The sequence below is a fragment of the Musa acuminata genome, chromosome BXJ1-4 (assembly GCF_036884655.1).
Source record: "Musa acuminata AAA Group cultivar baxijiao chromosome BXJ1-4, Cavendish_Baxijiao_AAA, whole genome shotgun sequence".
NCBI lineage: Eukaryota > Viridiplantae > Streptophyta > Magnoliopsida > Zingiberales > Musaceae > Musa > Musa acuminata.
Window position 1 is genome coordinate 16,727,461 of NC_088330.1, and position 11,379 is coordinate 16,738,839.

Below are 11,379 nucleotides of genomic sequence, written 5' to 3' on the forward strand. Positions count from 1 at the left end.
GAGAACTTACGTACTCCTCTTTAGTAGTGATCCACACAACGGACTGTCGTGGGCTTAGCTGGTTTTGCCTAAGTCGTGCGGTACCCTTGCGTGTCCATCCACAAAGGTCAGCCTCCCCGAAGCCTCCCATGGTCCCTTAGGACCCACAAAAGAGAGAACGGGTTAGAGAAAATACCTTATTCGGGATCCACAAGCAAACATTTCCGAAAACACTTCATAGACAATGCAAATTACAAACAGACTTTACAAACTCTGAACAGTTGCACAACAAAGGGTCAAAATGGTCTATTACAGAACGAGGTCTCTCACAAGTGTCCACATGACACAACCTTTATTTACAAGCCTAAAGCGGCCACCAACCCAACTAAAATGGGACTATTAAGCCTTCGGTCGTCCCTCTACATCCTGTGCAAAGCATGAACATACCAAAAGACACGGACATACATAAGCATTACATCAAACATCCTATTTAGAAGTTTGTCCGTGACATTCTCCCCTACTTATTCCTTCGACACCCTCGTCGAAGCCTTTGCCGACACTACAACTCCTTGCCTTTGCTGAGTCTTCAATCTTCTGCTCTAGTTGTAATGCGCCTCCTGGCTCCCAACTGCTCTCTGCTGTTGTTTTTGAGTAGTCGAACCTTTGATCCGCCATGCTGCTTCAACTCGCCAATGACTCTGACTCTAGTGTGGGGTTGGCTTAGTTGTGTTGATCCCTGTTGGTTCCTGCGGATCCTCTAGATGAAGGAAAAGACCATCCTTACTATGCGTTAGTCTCTCAAATGCCTCATGCTACTTGAACTGGGTGGATGTTTGTTGGAGCTTTAATGAGCATCGTCTCGCAAACTTCTGAAGTTTTGGGTCCTTCCTCCATAAAATTTGCCCATTGACTCTTCTTTCACTTAGTTATCACTTCCAAGTAGATTCGCATCACTTCTGCTTTCGATTGGCATTTCGTTGGGAAATGAAACGGACAATCTACTCTCAGTAGTACTGATCACCGTTGGTAAGGATTTGACAACTATTATCTTTTATTATCTTCGAAAGGTCTTTGAACCTGTACAGAGCTCCTCTGCTGGATAGATAAGAGAATTCGGGTACTCGGTTTCACCCATTCTCTTAAGAGTTGAGAAGGCAAAGGTTACTTGACTTCGCCTGCCTCCTCGAGGTTATACTCCATGCATTGAGCTGATTACTAGCCTTCGCCTGCTCTTTGCTCACACTTTTGAAGCATTTGAAGTGTTTGCACTCCTTGCGTTGAGTTAGTTACTATGATTCACCTTCTCAATGCCATCGAACTTCTAGAATGCAGGAAATTTTCACCTCAACTTGGAGTAATTCTCTTATAGATTTAGTCGCCTCTGGGATTGTACCATCTTCTCCATCAACCCTGCTGTCTACTCTACTAAATAGCAAAGGTATAGCACCAAGTACTGCCTGCTTTGTTCCTTGGTCGTGCACTCTTGTATGACCCGAAGTCCTTCACTTTCGGCTATCTTGATGAGAAGCTTGTTGACACCGGTCTTATGAAGTTCCTTGGCCTCTGCCCTTCAACCTTGTCTCGGTACTTGGAGTTTGCCTCTGCATACTCTACCTCCTCGGCCACTTTCATGACCAAGCGCTCTCCCTCCATGAGAGCAAGGGATCAATGACTTTCACGGAAGTCCCACCTCTGCGGTACCATGGCGCTGCCATGCCCATGGCCCTACTATCCGTCGCCTCGCATCTGCATCCATTTTCTTCACGATTAGTAGATATGTCTCTGTGGCACTCCTCTGAGTCCACCTCCATTCTAACTGATGCTTGATTTTGGGTAGCTAAGTCCCTCTGGACTCGTCGTCGCTTCCTCGCCCCTTTCGACCCCCTACTTCAATACCTCTGTGTTCTCCAAGCAGCTCCCTTTGGTCGATGGAAAGACAGACTGCAACTCCTATGCATGGCCTCTGCCATCGCATTATAAGGTTTACATCGATTCTGTTCTCCTTAGCTTCCTTGGTAGCAACGTTCGCTTACTCGACCTTGTCCTTTGACTTGTCGGGCTCCCTTAAGCGAATATGGGCTCTGGAGCAGTCCAACTCTCCAGCTTCTTCGATCATACCTCTGCATGATCAAGTCCCTCCCATGGGACTCATTGGTACTTACATTCAAACTTTTTCCTTGGTGGAACACAGCCCCCATATGTTGATGACCAAGGCTTTCATCCGATGCAAAATTCAATGTACGCACGGAAGACCTGCCTCTGCGGTACCATGGCCTTCACTCCTTGAATCCATAGCCCTTCTTGCCGTCATGTTGTTCATTGAAGTGGAGCTTCCAGTAGCTCCCAATCATACCTCCGTATGATTGGGAGTGGAGCTTCTTGCCGTCATGTTCTTCACTGAAGTGGAGCTTCCACCACGATCCGCTACACCATGTTGCCTCCTGGTGACATCTCTAATGCATTCTGATCCTTATGGGATGAACTTAAATTGTGATCCCTCCATGTGTGGCCTCTGCCAATACATTGCAGGTTCTCTTCCACCTTCGATTTCGTTCGCTCCTTTGGTAATCGACATTCATCCACCCACTCTTAGGTCACACCTAGATAAAGCACCGCTCTAGGACAGTCCGTCGCCTAGTAGCTCCCAAAGTCCCCTGACTTTGCTACAATTAGTGCACCATTGTCTAGATCCTGGGCCTCTACCCCTACTAGCACAATCTCCGCTGTGCACCACTTCTTGCCTAGCAACTTGACTGGCAACACTGTGACATATTCTTCAAGAGTACCCGCCTCCGCGTCCTCTTGCCCCATGCCAAGGCCTTCTGAACCCAACTTCACCTCCACAAGTTGAGTCGCCTTAGTTCCTTAATCAAATGCTTCTCCGAGATAAGGTGCATGTGCCCAGAAGCTCCCTTCATCTTTGGCACTATGCAAGATGAGTTCGCTCCATTAGAATGAAGGACCCATGGAACAACATGATCCTGCTCTTGCCTCTGCAAGAGTTCATGTCCTTGACCTTTGTCCAAGGAAAGCACTGTGCCTCTGCTCCATGTTCCATCTTTTATGCTGGCTCCCTTTATGCGGCTTGGGTACTTCACCAAGTTACACCCAAGTTATTTCGCTCCTCGTTTTTGCATTGAGTTGATGGTGGCCCTCGCCCCCACCACTCCACGGGTCGGCCCTCCCTTGAGTCCGATCTCCATATCAACTACAAGTGTACCTTCATTTGTGTTGCTTTGGGTTGCTCCCCCACTTGATCTCGTAATGCATCCACTAATGCATTCTCTCAAGCAAGATCATGCGACGACTCCTTGCCGCTTGCTCGATCCATTGAGCTTCGTGGGGTTATTTTTTGTTGAGGTACTCCTCCTCAACATGTGCGGTTTGTTGCATATGATTCTCCCTCTTGGAGAGCTGGGACTTATCTGTCACGCCCCTCAAAAATATCCATGATATTAAAATTCAAGAAAACAAATCAATCCAAGATCCAAACTAACATTTGAGGACACTGAAAAATATTCTATCAAATTCATATCTATAAAACCTATGCAGTTTATAATCATATATCACATCACTCGATAATTCATATTTATGGTAACCCAAGCCAACTTAATAAACATGAACAACATTTATAAACCCACAAGCTATGTAATTTATATAATCATAACTCCAACCATTTACCACAAGTTCATATCATTGTAAACTAGATTTAACATTCCGAAATTCCAAATAAGAGAGATCTTCTAACACTTTTACAAGGTATATCCTGGGGGTGAATTAGTGTAGCGGAAATCTTTCGACGATTAAAACTTCGAAAGCTGCGTTCGTTCGATAAAAATGATTTCGATGTAAAAGCCGATTCTAAGATTACTTTAACTTAAGATTAAGCGAGATGACGTTAAAGTAGATCTATGAAGGCAGTTTGCAGTTTATGATGGAAATCAGAATGCAAGCGCAAACTAAAATGCGATGTTCGTACGATAAAACCAGTTTACGTCTAAATGCCGATTCTGAAGATACTGAACTTTGAGATATGTTTTATAAATGCGCAGAAGGCAGTTTGTAGTTATGATTGAAGTCTAAACGTAAACGTAAACTGAAATATGATGCTCGTATGAAAAAGTCGATTTACGTCTAAACGCAGATTCGGAAAGCTCTGAACTTAGAAATTCGTTCGTTAAGAGCATAGAGGGCAGTAAGCTATTAAGGAGGTTTGCAGTAAAGATAAAATGCTCAAAGTAAATACAAACCGAGATTTAGAGTGGTTCGGTCAATCTTGACCTACTCCACTTTTGGCTTCCTCCACCGACGTGGTCACCGACGTCAACTAGAGGCCTTCCTTCAATAGGCGAAGGCCAACCACCCTTTTACAGTTTCACTCCTTTTGATGGGCTTAGGAGACAACCCTTACAAAAATTTCTCTCCTCTCTTTACAACTCAGAACTTGGAAGAAAAGAGGGAGGAGAACTTTTGGCCTTTACAACAATTTTGAGCTCTAAAAATCACTGAAAAAGATCAAGATTTCGGGTAAGTTCATGCTCTTTCAGTGCTGAATGGGTGGGGTATTTATAGGCCCCAACCCAGTTCAAATTTGGAGCTTAAAACTGTCAATTCCCGGAATTTCGGGATCAGGCGGTTGCACCTCCTGACTGGGGCGGTTGCACCTCCTGACTAGGGCGGTTGCACCGCCTGGCAGAGCTCGAAGACTGAGCCTCTAGGCGGTGCCACCTCTGTCAGGGGCGGTTGCACCTCTCTTCCAGAGCTCAAAGACCGAGCTCAGGCGGTTGCACCTCCTGACTAGAGCGGTTGCACCGCCTACCAGAGCTCGAAGACTGAGCTCAGGCGGTGCCACCTCCTGTCAAGAGAGGTTGCACCGCCCAGTCTCGCTTGGAGACTGAGCCCAGGCGGTGCCACCTCCTGGCTGGGGCGGTTGCACCGCCCAGTCTCGCTGGGAGACTTAGCCCAGGCGGTGCTACCTCCTGGCCTAGGCGGTTGCACCTCTTGGCACTATTTCAGATCACTGGTTGGGCTCCAAACTTGGCCCAAACCAGTCCGAATTCGGGCCCAATTGGACCCTAACCGGGTTATAAGATTAACACCTAATCCTAACCCTAATTAACATACTAACTATGAATTTAAAGACATTTCTTAAGCTATTACAAAGTCCGCAAGTCAAGACTTCTTCCGGCGAGCTTTCGGTGAACTTCCGGCGGTCTTCCGATAAACTCTCGGAAACCATTCTACGGACTCCCAGCAAGCTCCTAGACTTCACGATTTGATCTTGGTGAGTTCCGACGAGCTTCTTTGGCAAGCTTCTGGACTTCTCGGATTTGTTCCCGCAAAACCTCCGACGATCGTCCGAACTTCCGTCAAACTCTCGAACTCCCAACGTGATCATAGTCTTGACTCCGGCGTAACTCTTGCTGCATGTCTTTCTTCCATCGTAGTTAATCCTGCACACTGAAAACAAATACTTCGATCGAGACAATTAATCCTAAGCAATTAACCAAGTTGTTCGGCATGTCATTGGTCCCTCGACGCTTCGTCCGATTCTTCGGCGCATCGTCCTCTCCTGTAGCCTATTGCCCAATCGGCTAGTTGACTCCGCAACTCCGATATCCTTGGCACAATACCCGCTCTTCTTGGTACTATGCCCGAGTCCACGGCCCGAAGCCTTCTGTCGATACGTCGACCGATCCACCGGACCGACGTCCAATCTTCTGACATGTTCCTCTAGCACAACATGATTTTCCTGCTTTAATTATCTCATCCTGATCGAAGTATCCTGCGTTACTCAAAACGCAGATTAAATCATAAACATATATCAAGTGGTTTCATCATCAAAATACGAGATTCAACAATCTCCCCCTTTTTGATGATGACAACCACCTGATGACGGAGTTAACCTTAACTCCTGAAGTTTAAACAAACTCTCCCTATCAATATGCCATATTGATAGAAACTCTTAGATTCAAAAATCTAAGCAACATGTCATCATAATCGGAGTTAACCTTAACTCCCAGAGTTTAAACAAACTCCCCCTATCAATATGCCATATTGATAGAAACTCTTGGATTCAAAAATCCAAGCAACATGTCATCATAAACTTATGCATAACATATCATGTCATTAACATACTTCTCCCCCTTTGTCATCAACAAAAAGGAGAAGTACCACAATCAAGTGTTTGTGATATAAGTTTAACTCATTGCATGAAAAACATAATATCTATTGTTATCATCATGCAAGTTTGCTATCATCAAATGGTAAGATATCAACATGTAAAATTGCGATTCAAGTTCTTGATATCTTAACATGATATGACATTCATAGCACCTATTCATATGAATGCTACTTTTGATATCTCATCATAATATGACATTCATAACATCTATTCATATTCTTCAAATATGGCACTCATAGTATCAATTTATATATTTCTCCTCCTTTGTCATCAATAACAAGGAGAACGATATAAGCAAATTTTAAATATAAGTGCGATGCCATAAGTTGGTTCATGTCATTTTCCAACAGTGAGTGATAGGATACCAATTATGCAAACATCTCGAGGAAAACATGACATGGAGATAGCTTTTATTTCTTCTTCCTTTTTATTTGTTATCTTTTTACATGAAGGAGGAAAGCCATATGTGAAGTTCAAATCGATAAGATATTAAAGCACACTTCATTTTTGCAAGGATTAAGATATGTAAGTGAGTCAAATCCTTGTATGTAAAAATATCTTCCTTTTATAAGAGGGAATAATCAAATATGTTTCTCGAAAAATATTTTTCACATGATAAGTGCATTTGCTAGATGATTCCATATGTCAAAAATCAATGATGTGAATTAAACTTGATATGACATATGCTTGTTAAGTTCGGAAGAGGATAATGTATCAAGAAAATCCAATTGTTAGGATCAAGAAAATCCGAAAATGAAATTTGACACTTTCATACATTCGGACAGGGTTTTACTAGAGATATTCAATTACAATCATGAAGGTAAAACATGCTTATTATCATGAAAATTTTTGTATTCAAGCACATAATTTCCAACATGTAATCATGGCAAGTAATTGTGTAAAATCATTATGGCAATTAAGTGATTTGATCATTCAATAAAAAAATCCAAAAAATAATTTTAACACGTTTAATCATTCGGACATATTTTTGCCATAGTTTTTCAAATATAATCATGAAGATAAGGCATGCTCATCATCATGGTAGTATGATAGGAAGTTTACCATATACAAGCTAGCAAAAAATTTCTACATTTTAAGGCCCGCAAGCTAGCAATTTTGAGATGTTCAAGAAAGCAACTCTTGCTTCTTGAAATATAAGTTTTGCTAGATGTGCAAGTTAACTTTTTGCTTCTTGAGATAGGTAAGATAGCATTCCTTGGTGATGTTCAATATAGTTAAGTTCTACATCATGCAAGCTAGTGAATTTTATAACATTTTAGAACATGCATAATCACCAAAGCATCATAAATTTTAATATCTTCCTTTTATAAGAGGGAATAATCAAATATGTTTCTCGAAAAATATTTTTCACATGATAAGTGCATTTGCTAGATGATTCCATATGTCAAAAATCAATGATGTGAATTAAACTTGATATGACATATGCTTGTTAAGTTCGGAAGAGGATAATGTATCAAGAAAATCCAATTGTTAGGATCAAGAAAATCCGAAAATGAAATTTGACACTTTCATACATTCGGACAGGGTTTTACTAGAGATATTCAATTACAATCATGAAGGTAAAACATGCTTATTATCATGAAAATTTTTGTATTCAAGCACATAATTTCCAACATGTAATCATGGCAAGTAATTGTGTAAAATCATTATGGCAATTAAGTGATTTGATCATTCAATAAAAAAATCCAAAAAATAATTTTAACACGTTTAATCATTCGGACATATTTTTGCCATAGTTTTTCAAATATAATCATGAAGATAAGGCATGCTCATCATCATGGTAGTATGATAGGAAGTTTACCATATACAAGCTAGCAAAAAATTTCTACATTTTAAGGCCCGCAAGCTAGCAATTTTGAGATGTTCAAGAAAGCAACTCTTGCTTCTTGAAATATAAGTTTTGCTAGATGTGCAAGTTAACTTTTTGCTTCTTGAGATAGGTAAGATAGCATTCCTTGGTGATGTTCAATATAGTTAAGTTCTACATCATGCAAGCTAGTGAATTTTATAACATTTTAGAACATGCATAATCACCAAAGCATCATAAATTTTAATGATGTGCAAAATTACAAATTTTGCATGATTGCATTTGTGTGTCTTGAGATTTGCAAGATAGCACTTCTTGGTGATGTTCAAGATAGCAATTTCTTCTCTTTTGAGAAGTGCAATTTTTGCTTTCTTCTTGAATTGTGCAAGCTAGCTATCTCCCCTTTTGTCATTGTCAAAAAGAAGGGAAAAACCCTTTACATTAATTTTTAAATCATGACAAAGATTAGTATCAATCTCATTTGTGCATCATTATATTTTCAAATTAAAACATGCACATTTTCAAAACATATAAACTCATTATTATATGCATGATTCCAAATCATCATTCATATTATTTCAATCATTGTTTCACTCATCACTATAGCTTATCATGCATAATATGTAAAACCATCTAACATGATATAAACATTTATTTATTTAATTTTTTTAAGCATTCATGATACACATCATACATTATCATAATAAAAAGCATATGCATCATTCCAAATCATAAATATTTCAAATCATCATGGTATTAATTTGTCACATTGCATCCTACCATGCATGATCGAAACTTCTCATTTGCATACATCAAAATAAATTCATGAATATCTCATGCATTCATATCATCACTTGAGGAATATTGAAATGAAATAATTGGGTGATGAGATAAATATTTCATGAATACAAAGAATTGCATAAAAATCATATCATGAATACAAGGAATACAAGTCACAATCATTCAAGAGAAAAATCATCATTCATTTTCAATTCATTCAATTTGATAAATCAAGATCATGATTTTGATAAAACTCATTTCAAATTTAAATCATCAAAATCATTTTTATGGCTCACAAAATTTATAATATAAATAGATTCATGATTTCATTGATAATATATTTTCTCCCTTTTTAAGTGTTTCATTTTAAGTGGTCGATTTCATGTTAGCATGCCTTTTCATTTATGAAAACATGCATCAATTTTTTTTAAAGCCACTGTTATTATCATGAAAATCGATAATCCATAAATATCAAGAATCATCATACATAATTTCAAAAATATATACTCATTAATCATAACTTCAAATTAAACATGATTTCATATACTCAAAATCGAGAAATAACAATGGAAATCAACATGATACACATTATTACTTCTCAACCACATATAACATGATTTCATAAGGTATTTTTAATCAAAATCATTTTGTTTATCATAAACATACAATTTTTATGATTATTTTCAAAATTACTAGAATGATAAGCATGATTCCTAATTGTTTGTATTTTCATTATAAAATTATTAAACATGCAATTTTCAAGAAAAATAAATAAAAAAGAAAAATACTTTACGAAAAGCATCATGTAATTTCAAAGTAAATTAAAGGCATTTTGATTACCTCAGCGTCGAAAGGCGTAGTTTGCCACCTCGCCTTTGTTGATTTTCTCCTCGTCTTCGGTGGAGCTCGATTCATCCCAATTTTTATTCTTCTTCTTGCGTTCAAAGCAAGTAGTTCTGTTCTTTTTACTTTTTTATTTTTGTTTCATTTGTAGTTTAAGTTCACCATCACTTGAGCTTATGCTCGAGTGGTCTTCAAATGTTCTATGTTCCAAATCCTTCCTGTTCTTTGGAAGGTGGTTCTCAAGTTCTTCACGTGCATTGCACGTCATTTCATATGTGATCAATGAACCAATTAGTTCTTCAAGTGGAAAAATATTTAAATCTTTTGTTTCTTGTAAAGCTGTTAATTTTGAATCCCACTTCTTAGAAAGAGAACGCAAAATCTTGTTCACAAGTTCAGAATTCAAAAAAAATTTGCCAAGAGCTCTTAAACCATTGACGACATCCGTAAAACGGGTGTACATTTCACCAATGGTTTCGCTTGGCTTCATTTGAAAAAGCTCGAAATCATGCAGTAAAATATTAACTTTCGAGTCTTTGACTCTACTAGTTCCCTCGTGCGTGATTTCAAGAGTGCGCCAAAAATCGAAAGCCGTTTCGCACAAAGAAACCCAATTGAACTCATTTTTGTCCAAAGCGCAAAATAAGGCATTCATAGCCTTTGCGTTTAAAGAAAAATGCTTCTTCTCTAAATCCGACCATTCGGTCATTGGAAGAGAAGACTTCGAAAAACCGTTTTCGACAAGATTCCAAAGTTCAACATCCATAGAAATAAGAAAGATCCTCATTCGGGTCTTCCAATAGGTGTAGTCCAATCCGTTAAACAACGATGGACGAAAAACCGAAAAGCCCTCTTGAAAGCCATGAAGAGCCATTTCTCTCGGGTGTAAGTCCGAAATGAGAAATACCGGGCTCTGATACCAATTGTAAGGATCAAGAGCACTAAGAGGGGGGGGGCGTTTTGAATTAGTGCAGCGGAAATCTTTCGACGATTAAAACTTCGAAAGCTGCGTTCGTTCGATAAAAACGATTTCGATGTAAAAGCCGATTCTAAGATTACTTTAACTTAAGATTAAGCGAGATGACGTTAAAGTAGATCTATGAAGGCAGTTTGCAGTTTATGATGGAAATCAGAATGCAAGCGCAAACTGAAATGCGATGTTCGTACGATAAAACTAGTTTACGTATAAATACCGATTCTGAAGATACTGAACTTTGAGATATGTTTTATAAATGTGCAGAAGGCAGTTTGCAGTTATGATTGAAGTCTAAACGTAAACGTAAACTGAAATATGATGCTCGTACGAAAAAGTCGATTTACGTCTAAACGCAGATTCGGAAAGCTCTGAACTTAGAAACTCGTTCGTTAAGAGCGCAGAGGGCAGTAAGCTATTAAGGAGGTTTGCAGTAAAGATAAAATGCTCAAAGTAAATGCAAACCGAGATTTAGAGTGGTTCGGTCAATCTTGACCTACTCCACTTTTGGCTTCCTCCACCGACGAGGTCACCAACGTCAACTAGAGGCCTTCCTTCAATAGGCGAAGGTCAACCACCCTTTTACAGTTTCACTCCTTTTGACGGGCTTAGGAGACAACCCTTACAGAAATTTCTCTCCTCTCTTTACAACTCAGAACTTGGAAGAAAAGAGGGAGGAGAACTTTTGGTCTTTACAACAATTTTGAGCTCTAAAAATCACTGAAAAAGATCAAGATTTCGGGTAAGTTCATGCTCTTTTAGTGCTGAATGGGTGGGGTATTTATAGGCCCC